General features: G+C 35.9%; 1 long non-coding RNA gene across 3 annotated transcripts in view; it reads left to right on the forward strand.

The window, feature by feature from the left end:
* Positions 1–15,142, forward strand: part of LOC118151523 (uncharacterized) — a 231,745-nt gene that overhangs the window by 109,655 nt on the left and 106,948 nt on the right. For 2 of the 3 annotated variants that reach the window (XR_013526387.1, XR_013526383.1), the window contains one exon: positions 1,759–1,889. The exons of the other annotated variant lie outside the window; for it this stretch is intronic. This is a non-coding gene — a long non-coding RNA (uncharacterized LOC118151523). Of the gene's footprint in view, positions 1–1,758; positions 1,890–15,142 lie in introns of those variants that run through there. 3 annotated transcript variants of the gene reach the window in all.

Raw genomic sequence — 15,142 nt, forward strand, 5'->3', positions numbered from 1 at the left:
ATTTTTATACACAATTACTGCATTTTCACAACAGTTATTCAAAGTAGGAACTATTTCCTTTGCTCTTTTATAGAGAAGGAAACTAAACCACAAAAAGAAGTGATGTAAATTTCCCAAGTATACAGACTAAATAGGTGGTGGATATGAGCTTTGAACCCAGATAATGTGGCTTCAGAGCTCTTGCTCTTAATTGCTAACCAACCTTCCTAAATCAAGAAAATATCTGACTGTAAAGCTGTTTTCCTGCTTGTAGTATCAGCTAAAAGAGCTTGGGTTCATCATTTCCCAATTCAGGGACCTGTGCCTTTAGGAATTTAATGGCCACTACACCAAATGTAATTCCCCAAATACGTTAAATTAGAAAAATATTTTTCAAAATATTTCCTAATACATTTTCTCTTCTCAGCAATCAAACATCTTTTTGTTTTCCTGCAGTTTTTTTCCCTCTAAGGCAAAGATGAGAGAATATAAAAAATAAATAAAAATAATACAAAGGAAATCCTTCTTTAACAGGAAGGGTATAGACAGCCTTCCTTTTATCTAGGAGAGAGAGAGAGGAGAGAGAGAGAGAGAGCAGGATAATCAATTTGCCAGGAATGTCTTGTTTCCTGACCCCTCCACCCACTTCAGTGAAGTCTGTTAAACAATGAGAATGGTTGGAAGTAACTGCAGAGCTAGTTCCTCTGGACCTCAAGATCATACACTCGGAACATTTCAAGTTCTCTGATTCAGTCCCTGTACCAATATGTGGACCTGAATCTGAGGAGAAATTGTGGCAGGGTGAGGTAGAGAGTGTGAGAGAGCCTGACATCCCTTATTTCTCGTGGCCTCCAAATGTCATGAAAGAGATTCAGAGGTTGTCATGGGATGCTATGGGAGTCTCAGAGAGTATCTGAGTGTGTCAGCTAAGAGAAAGCCACCATGTGGCGGTGCGAAGGCAGAATTTCTAAAATCATTGGCCAAATGAAGACGGAGTTGAGTTTCAGGGGGCTAAGCCATGGCGGGGGGGCGCTAGGGGGAGGAACAGTTGCTTTCTCCAGGAGCCACACTCACAGACACTTGTCCATACAAAAAGAATTCCCACAAGTTATTGCAGCTGGATGACATCCAGATATCAGTCAATAAAATGACATCTCAAGTGGAGATCAGTTAAAGCCTGTAGAGAAGGACCACACAGAGGCAAGACACCCCTTCCTTCCCCGGTGAAATTACATGAGCTTTCCTTGTGCCATCTGGAAGCTACCAGAGGCATAACAAAGACGAAGAAGGGTGAAGAACCCTTGAAATATAACAAACTTCTCCAAAGAGATCCAGTTTATGTCAAGGCAGGGGGTGGGGGTTGTTTAGAAAGAACCTTAGTATTCTTTCTACTTCCCAGTGAAAATGGTAGGGGAGAAAGGAGGTGTCCAGAGCAAAATAAAATTCATTTAAAAAATCTAAAATGTACATTTTTGCATGTTCTATAGTTGTGAATAAATTCCTGTCTTTTGCAATATACACTATGGTGTTTACTATGCTTTGCACATATTGATATCTGCTTCTTAGAAGCCTGTCCTTTCTCTTTATCTCCATCTTCCTGTTCCCTTTTTTTGTTCATCTGTTGAGATTTGCCCCAAGTGGGAAAAATCCTTTGCCTTGTGGAAGGCTTCCAAAATCTGTTATGAAGCATACCTGATTTCAGTTCCCACAGAATCCTGAGTGTTACTCTACCATTAGGTTTTATTGAAATTTATGTTCTTATCTGTTTTCTCCCACTAGGCGATGATTCTAATGGAAGAAACCGTATTTTGTTGATCCTTGTATTGCTACTCACTCGCACAATACCAAGTAGAGCAAATACAGATGGAAGACTGGGATTTTCAAATATGGCAGTCTGTTCAAAATAAAAATTTCACACACATCTCTTTTTGTCATAAGAATTATCACATTTGATTTTTTTCTTTTTTTTTTAGGTAGATTAACACTTTATTTTGAAAATGCAATGTCACAAAGATTTCTAGCGTTTTAAATTATTATTATACTTTAAGTTCTGAGATAAATGTGCAGAACATGCAGATTTGTTACATAGGTATACATGAGCCATGGTGCTTTGCTACACCCATCAACCCAGCATCTACAATAGGTATTTCTCCTAGTGCTATCCCTCTCCCCCCACCAGCCCTACACCCACTGACAGGCCCTGGTGTATGATGCTCCCCTCCCTGTGTCCATGAGTTCTCATTGTTCAACTCCCACCTATGAGTGAGAGCATGTGGTGTTTGGTTTTCTGTTTTTGGGTTAGTTTGTTGAGAATGATGGTTTCCAGCTTCATCCATGTCCCTGCAAAGCACATGAACTCATCCTTTTTTGTGGCTGCACAGTATTTCATGGTGCCTATGTGCCACATTTGATTTAAAAAAAAACTTTCGAAAGTGTCTTTGAAATATCATGTAATAGAGTCACTCTGTTAAAACTCCTCAGGTCAGGCAATATCACTGTACCTGACCTTGTTTTTTGGCATGTAGAATGTTTGAACAAAAAGCAACATTGAGCGTGAGAGTCTAAATGTTGTTCAGATAGAGGAAGTGGGAATGAATCAAAAGATTTCCCAACAAAAAAATCACAGCCTATTCATCTGATGGCTCGAATATCATTTGTCCCCCTGGCCTCAGGAGTGCTGGCCGGCTCTTTTCTTTGCCTCTCTGTTTCAAACACAATTCACTTTTCTGAATTCCCCACAGCCTGGCTTACAGGAAGGGAAGCTGCTACCCTGAAGACCATACTTAGAATCCAATGATGGAAGGAGAATAATTATATGTTGAATTTTAATATTAGGAACTCTCTGTCTTTAAAATATCAGTCTCTTTTTCTTTCTAAGATAATACATTTGACAATCAAACTTTTTAGTGTTTATTTAACAACTTTGAGTAATTAAAATACATTTATATCCTTTTGAGACTCAAAACTTGAAATAGATATTTTTGGTATATGTGTATTTGGATTGAATGTAGCGCCTGAAGCACTGTTGAAAAAAATCAAGTTTTAATAAACTTTACACATGACTTAATTGCAGTTGTACATCCAAAGAAAACAAATATAGTTCCTAATTAATTCACCTTAGAATAGCAACTATTTGTTTAAAATAAGCTGTTTAGCCAAAATTATAGATAACTATTTGTAGAATTTTTAGTGTGTGGCTTTGTTAAAATTTTAACTGACATAAAATGATTGCATATTTAAAAATATGTGTTTGCAGATCCTGTACTATAATTGGACTGTTTCTGAAGCCATGTTCTTACTGTTTTATTTGTATGTAATAGCAATAGAAACTATCCATGTATAATATAATTGTCTTACTGAAAGTCATTTTTAATGAAAAAAATAACCAAATGAGAAATTTTTGATTTTTTACCCTTTATTCATTAGTGTATTTTCTGTGCTCAGATTTTTTTTTCTTTGAGAAAATGTGGAATTTATTTTTATGCATGGTTTTGCCCCTTGGTCATTTCCACATTTGATTGTGAACACAATACCCTCTTAAATGAGATTATACTTCATATAAATTCTGGTAATGTTTAGTTATTTACATCATGTTGAATTTGTCATCCAGTCAATATATTATGTATCAAATAAATATCTACCGTTAGGAAGTACAAAGACGCATAAGACAGGTTTTCTCCCATGAGGGATCTATTTTTTTTAAAAATATGTATATATATATTTTTATTGCATTTTAGGTTTTGGGGTACATGTGAATAACATGTCAGATTGTTGATAGGTACACACATGGCAGTGTGGTTTGCTGCCTTCCTCCCCATCACCTATATCTGGCATTTCTCCCCATCTTAGAGGGATCTATTTTAAGAAACAAAACACACAAACACAAACACACAAAATGCAGAAAGCAAAACACGCAAAACACACATAAATATCAACACAAGGGATTATATATGTTAGCTGAATGAAAAGTGCGAGGATTGGCTGAAAGCTCTGTAATCCTGAAACTGTGTCATCAAGCCTATGGACAAGGAGTTCTTAGGAGGGGAATGATCATTCTGGGCAATGTTCTCAGCATTAGACCAAACAGATTATTTGTGCCAATACCTCACTGTTCCCTGGAAGTCCTAGTTCTCTATTTTATAGCATTGGTTGAGTAGAGAAAGTTGTTTGATATTCAGGTAACTAAATAACAATACAGGCAGGAGAAATGCTTCGAATGCACGCATAATAGTGTGAATGTGGATGGATGATTGTGGGATCATGAAAGAGTAGCCAGAGATGGCTGGAGTCAGGGTGAACGTTGAAAAGTAGTGCAAATAAGACTAAATGGGAGATGGGTCAAATTATGAAGAACTTTGAATGCAGGGTAGGAGTTTGCATTGCATTGAATAGACTGACATCTCTGGAATTTTGTGAGCGTGCATTTCAAATTGGGCAGTCTAGTATTTTGACTATTTGTTCAGGAAAGAAATCAAGAAGGTAACAGATATTTTGATAAAAGGAACATTCTGTCAGAAAACCACAAGGATCAAGGGAAGAATTAGGAATTTGCAGGCAGGCTTTGGTGTTTCAATTTGTGTGGTTTCTAGCCAGCTCCCCCTAATGAATGGGATGCGGCGGTGAAGAGGGACATGCTGAAAGCTTCTAGTCATTCATATTCTCTTTAATCTGGGGCATTTGAAATGCAAGAAAGTGACTGGTGTGGCAGCCTTCCCTGTGCATTTCAAATGTGTGAATTACAACATTGAAGAGGAGGAAGTGGCAAAGAATGTGGCAATGTGGTTTCATGATCCATCTGGTTAGTCTGTGATCAGCCTCTTAGAAAACCCACCTCTAGGCTATGTGGCACCATTGGAGGTTTTGAAAAGGGAATGGACATGATCAAGGTTGTTTAATTTGACTTTTAAGGGATGAAATATTAGAAATGGGGAAACCAGTTGAGAAGCAATTGCAGGAGTCTAAATAAGAGGTGATAAAGTCCGGAACAAGGTTACAAAGCAACAAAACTGGAAAGGAGGGAACCAATACAGGCAGCTTCCGAAAAATGACTAATATGACCTGGATTAGAAGCGTCATTGCTCAGTAGAACTGGCTTATACTTTGAACAAAACAGACCTTGTGCATTTGAATTTTAAGGACAGTACCTACTAGGTATATGGCGTTGGCCAAGTCACTTATTGAAATATTTCATATTCATCTTGAAATATTATAAGCCGTGGAGAGGATAGATAAAGTATTGAATATAGATGACAGTGATCATCATTATTTTTATTATTGTTATGTATGGAAATAAGATGGGAAGATGAGATGGGAAAATAAAAGACAGGTGATGTTCTGCACCTCAGAAACTGAAAGAATTGTGGTACCATTCAAAGAACTAGGGAGCCAAAAGGTTGAATTAGTTCAAATGTATCCATTACATTGAATGACACTTTTCTTAAATTATCTTTTATTAATAGCTAGCACAGCTATATGCAAAGAAGCGCATTTTCTTTGTGTGAAATAGATTTCTCCAAAAGAAAACAGGAAAAATAAACAAACAGACCCTGGAACACTCGAGCAGGTGATTTAGACTCTACTGTGAAGAGGACTTCTGATGTTAAATGAGGGTTCTAAATTTAGTTTAAAATCCATTAGACTACTTTGTATCTTACTCATATGTTGAATGTTTGATATGAGTTTAGCTAAACATAATGTGTTTCTATATTATACTTCACCAAATGATCTGCAGAGGCTACCATTGAAATGCAAGTACTTGAGGAGCTGATCATTAGGTTCATGTAAGAAGTGACTTTCAGAAAGCAATCATTATGACTGCTAAATCTAAAAATCCAAAGGATATAGGATAGTATAATTGTCTAAATGAGAAAGTGGGCTAGAGTGCAGCTGTACCCTTCTTGGTTTCAGTATCAAAATGGTTTTCAGAAGGCACGTCATCTCTGGCATAGTTTATGACTTTGCATACAGTGATCTTAGAAAAAATAATATTTTAAAAGGATTCTGTTATGTAGAATTTTTTGTTGTTTCATCATCGGGACTAATGGGAATTTCTCCATGGCTTCTTTTGAGACATTTTATTGTGTGTCGTGAATTTTGTTAAAAGAGCAGGTTCTGAAAAGCTCTGACAGCCTCTGCAGCAAAAGATCCAAGATTGTCAGCCATTGATGCAAAGGCCTGAATCTGCTTTGACACCGCAGAATAGGCTTCTGGCAATGTTATGTCTGTCTTTCAGATGTTTGGGTAAATCTCAAAGCCCAGAAACCGCATCATACATTATGCCTAAGTCAAACAAATGCTGCTGAGGTAAGGGTATTCCTTAGTCCACTGTACTTTGTTCAATGTTTTGAAAATATAGATGTCACTTGAATACATCAGTAAACATTTCTTAGGGGTTGAATATGCATTCAAAGTGGCTTTTATAGCTCGTTTATTTGAGTTGCTTGAAAGAACTAAGCAATACTAATTCCAAGAAGCCATATTTCCTACCAGTAAAATAGAAATGTAAAAAATACGTGAAATAATAAGCATTTATGAAACAAAGACTTCCTAATTACAGAGTTTAGCTGGGCTTAGTTATAGGCAGATAATACCTCTCACAAAGATCTCTGTATCCACATCTTTATTCCTGTAACTTGTGAACATGTTAGGTTATATGGCAAAGAGGAATTGAGGTATAATGAAATTAAGTCTGCTAATAAGCTGATTTTAAAATAGGAAGATTATCCTGTATTATCTCGTGGGCTCAGTTTAATTGCAAAAGCCATAAACATGGGAGAGAAACGTAACAGAGTTAGTGTCAGAGTGATGCAATGTGAAGAAGATTCAGTTGGCCATTGTCGGCTTTGAAATCAGGGGGCCACGAGCCAAAGAAAACAGGCAGCAACAGAAGCTGGAAAAGGCAGGAAATCAGCTTCTACCTCTGAGCCCCAGCAAAGAGCACAGGCTCGCTGATATCTACGTTTTAACCCAGTGAAACCCATTTCAGACTTCTGACCTGAAAAGTAAGATAATATGTGTTGTTTTAATCCACTAGGTCTGTGATAATTTGTTAGAGCAACAGTAAATTGCCTTATTAAAGGCACTCACCTTTAATAAGAAACTAGTTAATACTATTTTTAAAATAAGATTTATATGTGTCTGAATAAGGAAACAAATTTTTCTAAAATTTTAATTGATTAGAAACAAAGTTAAAATTTTCCATAAAATGAAATGTTTACTCTTAGCCTTCAACAAAACTCTGCATTTTGAGCAATAAATTAAGTAAGGTATAATATTCTAAAACTTTTCATTTTTATGAATTTAGTCTCAGATATTTAAAATTATGCTACAAGATTTTTTTTTTAATAGAAAACAGTTTGGATGAGTTCCAACAAATCTCACCTCTAGTCTTTTTCTCCAGCAAAAATTTTAGTAATTGACAATTAAAAATAATTGAAAATTATCAAAAGTTTTTTGTTTTGGAATACATTTTCAACATATGCACTGAGTATACTGTTGAAACAAAACAGAAAAGTAATATACAAAGTGTACTTTGGTAGACACCTAATTATATTATACATGGATAGTTTCTATTGCTAAATATATATCAATAACATCTAGAGAGCTATAGAAAAATTCTCTCTCCCAATACTATTCCAAAATTGCCACCCAGGAATATTAAAGGAAAATCAGAAAAATATGACACACTAGAATTGTAGCCTTCAAAAAATCACCATAAAATGTTTTAGATTGTCCACCCTCAAATATGCTTTGAAACTGTAATTGATGAAACTAGAGAATCTTCCAAACTTAAAATAATATTTTTTACATATTAATTTGTTGCATTTTTATGATATCAGAAGTTATTACTAATTTTTAAACTTTTAATACGGAAACTTTTAAACATATACAAAATAAACAAGATTGTGCGATGAGCCCTATGTACTTATCACTCACCTTTAAGAATTATTAACTCATGACCAATTTTGTTTTATCTACACCTCACTTATTTTACTCCTCATCCCTACTATATTTAAACAAATTTCATATTCATATAGATTCATTCATATATATTGCAGTATATAGCACTAAATTAAAAGAATTCTTTGTTTTAATATAAACATCTTATTATCATATCTTTGAAAATATCTTAATACTGTCAAATATCCAGAAAGTATTCAAATTTGTATTTCTCTCATAATTTCATATTTTTAGTAATGTGTTTAACTAGAATTCAAATAAAGTGCACACATTTTGAATGATAGACATGTGTCTTAAGTGTCTTTTAATCTATACCTCTCCCCTCCCCATCTCATTCTTTGTCTTATAATTTACTTGTTGAAGAAATCAGGCTGTATATCCTGTAGCATCTTCCTCTCTCTGGATTTTGCAGACTGCATCTCCATGGTGTAGTTTGAGATGGTCCTCTGTCCTCTGTACTTTCGTATATTGACAATTAGATACAGAGGACTGATAGTTCAGCGTCATGAGATCATCTGACTGCCACGCTGTCAGAATGCATTTTATTTTTCACTGTTGCTTTTAAATGAGCAGCCTGGCTCATTTAAAATTTAATCAGAGTATAAAACGTGGTCAAAGAAAGTTTTTAATACTGTGGCATCCCCATCCCAAAGTCTCTTCTGATGTCATTTATGACTAGAATAGAAAATGTTTCCTCCAGAATAATGGAAATACTTTAAGAGACAAAAGTTCACTTTTTAAAGAGCTCATACTTTGCTTAAATGGGAGGCGATGGGGGTAATTTAAATATTTCTTAATTTAAATAATAAAGGAAAATCTAATATAGGATATTTCTTAGTTAAGACTTCATCTCTGCCCAAGCTGACTTAGAAGAAATAGAGAGGTCATATGCAAGGAAAGATTATATGGAGCACAACAGGTGGTATGAAAAATAACTAATATTTATTTAGTTTTTACCAGGTACTCTTCTAGGTTCTGTATCAATATTTTCTTATTAAATTTTCAGAGCAACCTCATTATAAAAATGAAGAAGTTGAGAAAGGTTAAATTATTTGCCCGTGGTTCTCTAGTGAGTGAATGCCAGAGCCAGAATGCAGTCAGAAAGAAAGGATGATTCCGACATGTCCTCTTAAATGCTTAGCAAAATTGTCTTTAACAACCTGCACTGGAAAGGAAGACTTACCTGTATAGGTGATTAAGAGCTGCACTGTTTTTGTTTTGCTTCTATAGATGTTGCCTATGAATTTTGTGTCTGAGTTTTGTTGCCTTTTGTTAACTGTAGGGTAAATCCAAGCTATTCAGGTGGAGAGGTTTGCTTTTTACTTTCCAGAGTCCAGAAAAGGGGGCTGCATGAATGCATCTTAGACTGTGAAAAAAGAAACATACATATTATCACAGATATTTACTTCGAACTCTATTTTTTGATGCTTGGTTTCTTCCACTTTTATACTGTATAATTTATACATTTTAGTTACTCAAGAAGTGGCAAAAATGCATTTTTATTGTTTACTCTCAATCTGTTAATCCTTTATTGTGTAATTAGGCACAAGGGTTAACATATACAACCTCACAAATTAGATGCACAATTGTAGAATTAGATCTCTCTTACAGTTTTTGCTTTCAAGATGTAATGCATAACAGTCCATGCACTGAGAGAATTCTTTAAAGCAAAAGGTAAAATAAAGATAAATGAATATAAACCTTGGATCTAGATTCAAAGTATATTCTTCTTGTAACATTCATATTAGTGGAACACACACACACACACACACACACGCACGTGCACGCACACGTGTGCTTTCAACTGCATAGATCTCCTTGGACCTTAAGCGGCACCATTGCATGGTAGCAAAATCATTAAGCTTTGGAACCAAGTTGTTTTGGATTTGAAACTCTTCTCAGCCTCTAGCTGTACCTGTGGAAGTGTGTGGAACCTCTTTGAGACTCAGGTTTTTCTTTTTTACCACAAAATCGATACTACTAATGGATATTTATAACATGCAGATAAGGTATGTGATTCATAGTGGCACTTGTAAATTTTAATTTTTATGTTATAATTACTATTTCTGCCTTAAAATTTTACTTTATATACCCTGCTTGAAGATTTCCTTCTCTCTCTTTCAAATATCTAAACATCAAAGATAATGTTGAGGCATAACATTTAGAAAAACTAAGCATACCCTTTACCCTGCAAATGTGCAGGACTTGACACAATCAAATTTTGAGTAGTCCTTCTCAGGGAATAGAGCTACCAGAGGAGAATAGTGTACTTTAGCTAAGTTTTCAATCTGAATTCAAACAATTGCTATCTTTGGAACCTTAGGTGATTTCCATAAAATCACTGAACCTTGGTTTTTACATCTGTAAAATGGGGATAGTACTGCTTGCATTATTAGGATAAAGCTAAGTTACTGGAATTAAAAAGCTACCAAATTATAATGGCTTGACGATATAGTTTATTATACAGTGCTGTAGTGAGTGATCAAGGTATTAAGGCAACAATACTCCATGTAGTCATTCAGGTATCCAGGCTTCTTCCCTCAGGTTACTCTGCCACTTCCTAGGGTGACATTATATGCATGGTAAAAGTTGGGTAGTTTCAATTTCTGAGTTCCTGTAAGAATAAAAGAAAAATATATTGTGAAGGTTGCAAATTCTGCGGCCTCAGACCCAAGTCTGAGGTTGTATACATTACTTCTACTCAAAGTCCCTTTGCAAGAACTTCATCACATGGCAGTGTCTAACTGCAAGAGAGTCTAGAAAATATAGTCCAGCTGAGAGGACATTTGATTGGAAAAAAGAGGATATAAATTTTTGTGTTTCCTATCAGCCTCTGTCACTTCCTGTTTCACAGGATAATTGTGAAGATTAAATGGGACTATCTATAGCTTTGCACCCTGTGACCACTGGAAAGTGTTAATTGGGCTAAATTTCTGTCATGCATTTCCAATGTCCTATGATGTAAAGATTAAGGAATCAAAGAATAAAGTTGGTTTTTTCCAATGAGAATACATTTAAACAGCCTGGGCAACATAGTGAAACTTCATCTCTACAAAAACAAAAAAAAAAACCCACAAAAAATTAGCCAGGTGCAGTGGCATGTGCCTGTATTCCCAGCTACTCGGGAGGCTAAGATGGGAGGATCACCTGAGCCCAGGGAAGTCAAGGCTGCAGTGAGCCATGATTGTGCCATTGCAATCCAGCCTGAGTGACAGAATGAGACCCTGTCTCAAAAACAATAACAATGAGAGAATATATTTAATGAGTAAATTGATGAAAATAACAGAAATAGAGGCATTTGGACATATTGAATTCAATAAAGGGTTAGCGCTTACACACTAGCTGAACAACTTTCTAAATAATTCATGTTACTTTCGTAAACCTCCTAACAGTTTAAATGAGTTAAACAAGAGTACTCTTGTTTTTAAGATAAGGAAAACAAGTGGAGGGGAAATTGGCCAAATATCACATAGCTGGGCAATGTTGGAACAAGAAGGAAGTAGGACTTCATATACAGGTATCTTGACTCCTGAATTCTCCGACAGAAACTGTTCTGTTCATTTCAAGAATGGGGAAAACAACAAGACAGATTAAGAATGAAAATTGGCTGACAATATACTTAATCATATTTGGGTACCTTGGACAGTGAGTGAATTCAGGAGAAGAGAATACTTAAAAAGTGAAACAAAGAGAGTATTTCTTATGCATTATGTCACTGCCACTAATGGAAAAAAGTAATTGTTGGAAACTTAACTACAAAGGTTATCTTGGCATTGTGTTTTGTTTTATTTATAGATTGTCTTAATTAACTAGTTAAAAATCTATTTGGTCTCTTGTTACAGGATGATCTCCTTTTCCATAAATTATAGCATTGTCTATAAAATTTTCTCAATAGTGGGGAACCTAGAAAAGAGATCTGTAAATGGAAGAATGCATCCCTCAAATCAGTTAATCAGAAAGTTGTTGTGAATATCAGAGGTTGTCAGAAATTTCAAAATTATGTAGAAGAAAATAGCAGAGCAGAAAAAGAACTTAGGATGATGGAAAATGCAATTCAATGTGAAAATAAACAATTGAAAATGCTTTATTTTTGTAGAATCAGTCAAATATTATTTTTCCAAACATATTTATATGTGGGTAGACACCACCCCACACTCTACATACAATTTCTGTGCTTCGTACCTACTCTTAAAAGACCAATAGGTCTTAAGATGAGCTCTGAATCTTGGTGAAGATTTGTTTAGAAATAAAGAAATAGGAAGGACATTTCGGGTAGAGGAAACAGCATGAAGAAAGATGAGAAGGTCTTCACGTAGTAAAGCTAGTCTAATACTGAGAAACATTTACCCTGGAGCATTAAGGACGCATAGTGGTTAAGGGCATAGATTTTTAGAGTTAGGAAAGTTTGATTTTTGTGTCTACACTTAATAACTGTGCAATCTTAGACAACTTTCATATCTTCTCCAAGTGTTTGTTTTCTTATCTGTAAAAATGGGGATAATAGGCCAGGCGTGGTGGCTCACACCTGTAATCCCAGCACTTTGGGAGGCCACGGCAGGCGGATTACCTGAGGTCAGGAGTTTGAGACCAGCCTGACCAACATGGAGAAACCCCATCTTTACTAAAAATGCAAAATTAGCCAGGCATAGTGCTGCATGCCTGTAATCACTACTCTTGGGAGGCTGAGGCAGAATTGCTTGAACCTGGGAGGTGAAAGTTGAAGTGAGCCGGATTGCACCGTTGCACTCCAGCTGGGACAAGAAGAGTGAAACATTGTCTCAAAAAAAAAATAGGGATAATAAAAAATAAATAGTATAATATACATAAAACACTTGTCCAAATGCCTGGTCTATAGTAAGTGTCAAATAGCAATAGTAATAATAATAACAGAATATATTTCTTAGAATTGAGGCACTAGCAATCTCTAGTTTTCTGAGTTGTCAAATCAGACACAGACACACATAACACATTCACATTTAAGAAAGATTTGTGTGGCACATGGTTGTCATATAGGTTGGTGTAAAATTGTCCGCCAGGAAGTTATTAAACTAACCCTAGTGTTAGTTTCCCTGTGCTTTTTTTCCTGTCAATTCCTGCCTTTATCACTTAAAATTGTGTAGTGCATTATTGTTATCAAGTTAAAGTTTTGAATATTTGTTGCTAAATCCTCCAGTTTTATGCAAAGGCTTCTTCTCATTTCTTTCAGTGGGTTCTGCCAATGTGGTCCATTGCTTGTTGAGGTGGTATTCACTTACTATCCCCACCCCACATTTGCAGATCTATTCAGAAAAGACAATGAACTGATTTTCCTTTTTGTCCTGCCACAAGATTAAGCCCCCAACCCATGCCCCAGCATGAACTAGGATCTCTCTGAGCAGCCCCACAAGCCCTTCCTCTTCCTCCAACCTCTGTGTGGTTTGGAGTAGAGAAAGAAAATGCATGGTGCTCTCTTTCTATGCCTTCTCAAAGTACTGAATTGGGAAGCACTGAATCGGGTCCAGAGGTGGACCTGATATTTTTCCCACACATGACTCATCACAGTCACTTTTCTCTTCATAGCCTGACACCACCTTTAAATTCAGATAGTAAGAATCCACTAGTGTCTGCAATTATTACATCCTCCAAACTTGAAGGGATATCATCACACTCTCCTAAGGTCCATAGTAATTACAGCAACAGAAGGAGGCAGCAGACTTTCCAGTCAGCTCCCGTCAGCCTAAGAGCTCCCATTGTTGTTGGAAGCCTTGCCTCTATGAGTGATTTTCTTGAAGTCCTCTCCAATGTGACTTGGTGAGTTTTACCCTCTCTTTCTCCCTCAGAAGAATGGGGTTGAAAAAAGCTCTTCGTCTCAACCACTACACTTTTTACAATGCAGAAGATGACTCAAGTCTCCTCTTCAGTCTCGTCTTACGTAGCCAGTGAAGTTGGGTTGGATGGCTGATGGTAATGGTAAAATCCGTACTGCCTTTTTCTCAGCCTTGCTGGGTTTGTTAAAGAAATCAGGACTTTTAGTGCCTTATCTATGTGAGCTTTGAGACGAATGGCCAATCCCAGGACATATGAAAAATTCCTCTCAATTTTCTATTAAAATATTATCAAATTTATTATTTAGCTCTATCCCATGAGGAAGGTATGAATAGTATTCGAATTTCAGAGGCAAGGAAATTGGGATCTCTTAAAGATAGAGAAACCTGATTGATGTTACGCAGTTGATTGTTAGTCTTGCTAAGATTGGGAATTACGCCTGTCATTCTCTGAAACCACTTTTACATTTATACTATGGCATTTTAGTTCAACAAGTAAATCTGTTTAGTTCCTATAGATTTAATTTTTTTAGCACAGATGTATAGAATTGAAGAATTATACTCAGTAGGCTCATGATTTAATCAGATCCAGTTAAAACACAAGACATAAATCTTGAATTATTAGTATTATACAAGTAAACAAGCACCACCTGATAGATTCCCACTTATATATTATTTATAGACTCAATTTTAAAGAGAGTGGCACTGCCTATAAAATAGAGAAAGCAAATAACCGTGGGTAGAGAGTGAATCTGCCTGTCTATATTTGATAAGTTACGGGTGAGTTGTAACTATCTATCACTGAGCTCTTTGGCTTTAAAAAATAAAACTGATCACCTTATTATAAATTCTTGGAAATAAGCATCTACTTAAAAATAATTTCTTCTATTGGCCTCATACTTGGCATTTCCCTGCTAGAAAAAAAATAAAGTTGAGAATCAGCAAAACCAGAAGAAGAAAAATTGTGTCATTATATTAGCATTTCTCTGTAAACTCAAATGAGTTAAGTATGACTCTAGTAGAAGACACATAGTAATATTTCATAATATGTTTATTCTGGCTTTTTATTGCATTTTTCCACAATGCAAATGGCATAGTTATTCCAAGCTTCTTGGTGTCTGGATCTGCAGGTATTAAGGCAATCCCAGCTCCACAAGGAATTAATGAATGTGGAGCAGTGCACTACCCACATCAGGCTGCCAGTCAGCATCAGGGCAGTTTGCCTTTGACACAGGTGCACTGTGATTGAAGGCAGACTCCTCGAGTGCATGTTATGAGCCTATGGATTGAATGTTGTATCCTTGGCTAAAAAAACATCGCTTTGCAAATGTAAGAAAGTTTGTAACTGATGGATACGTAGATAGGTAGAAACAAGTTAGATGGATGGATAGGAGGTAAAT

Source organism: Callithrix jacchus, chromosome 1 (assembly GCF_049354715.1).
Source record: "Callithrix jacchus isolate 240 chromosome 1, calJac240_pri, whole genome shotgun sequence".
Lineage (NCBI taxonomy): Eukaryota > Metazoa > Chordata > Mammalia > Primates > Cebidae > Callithrix > Callithrix jacchus.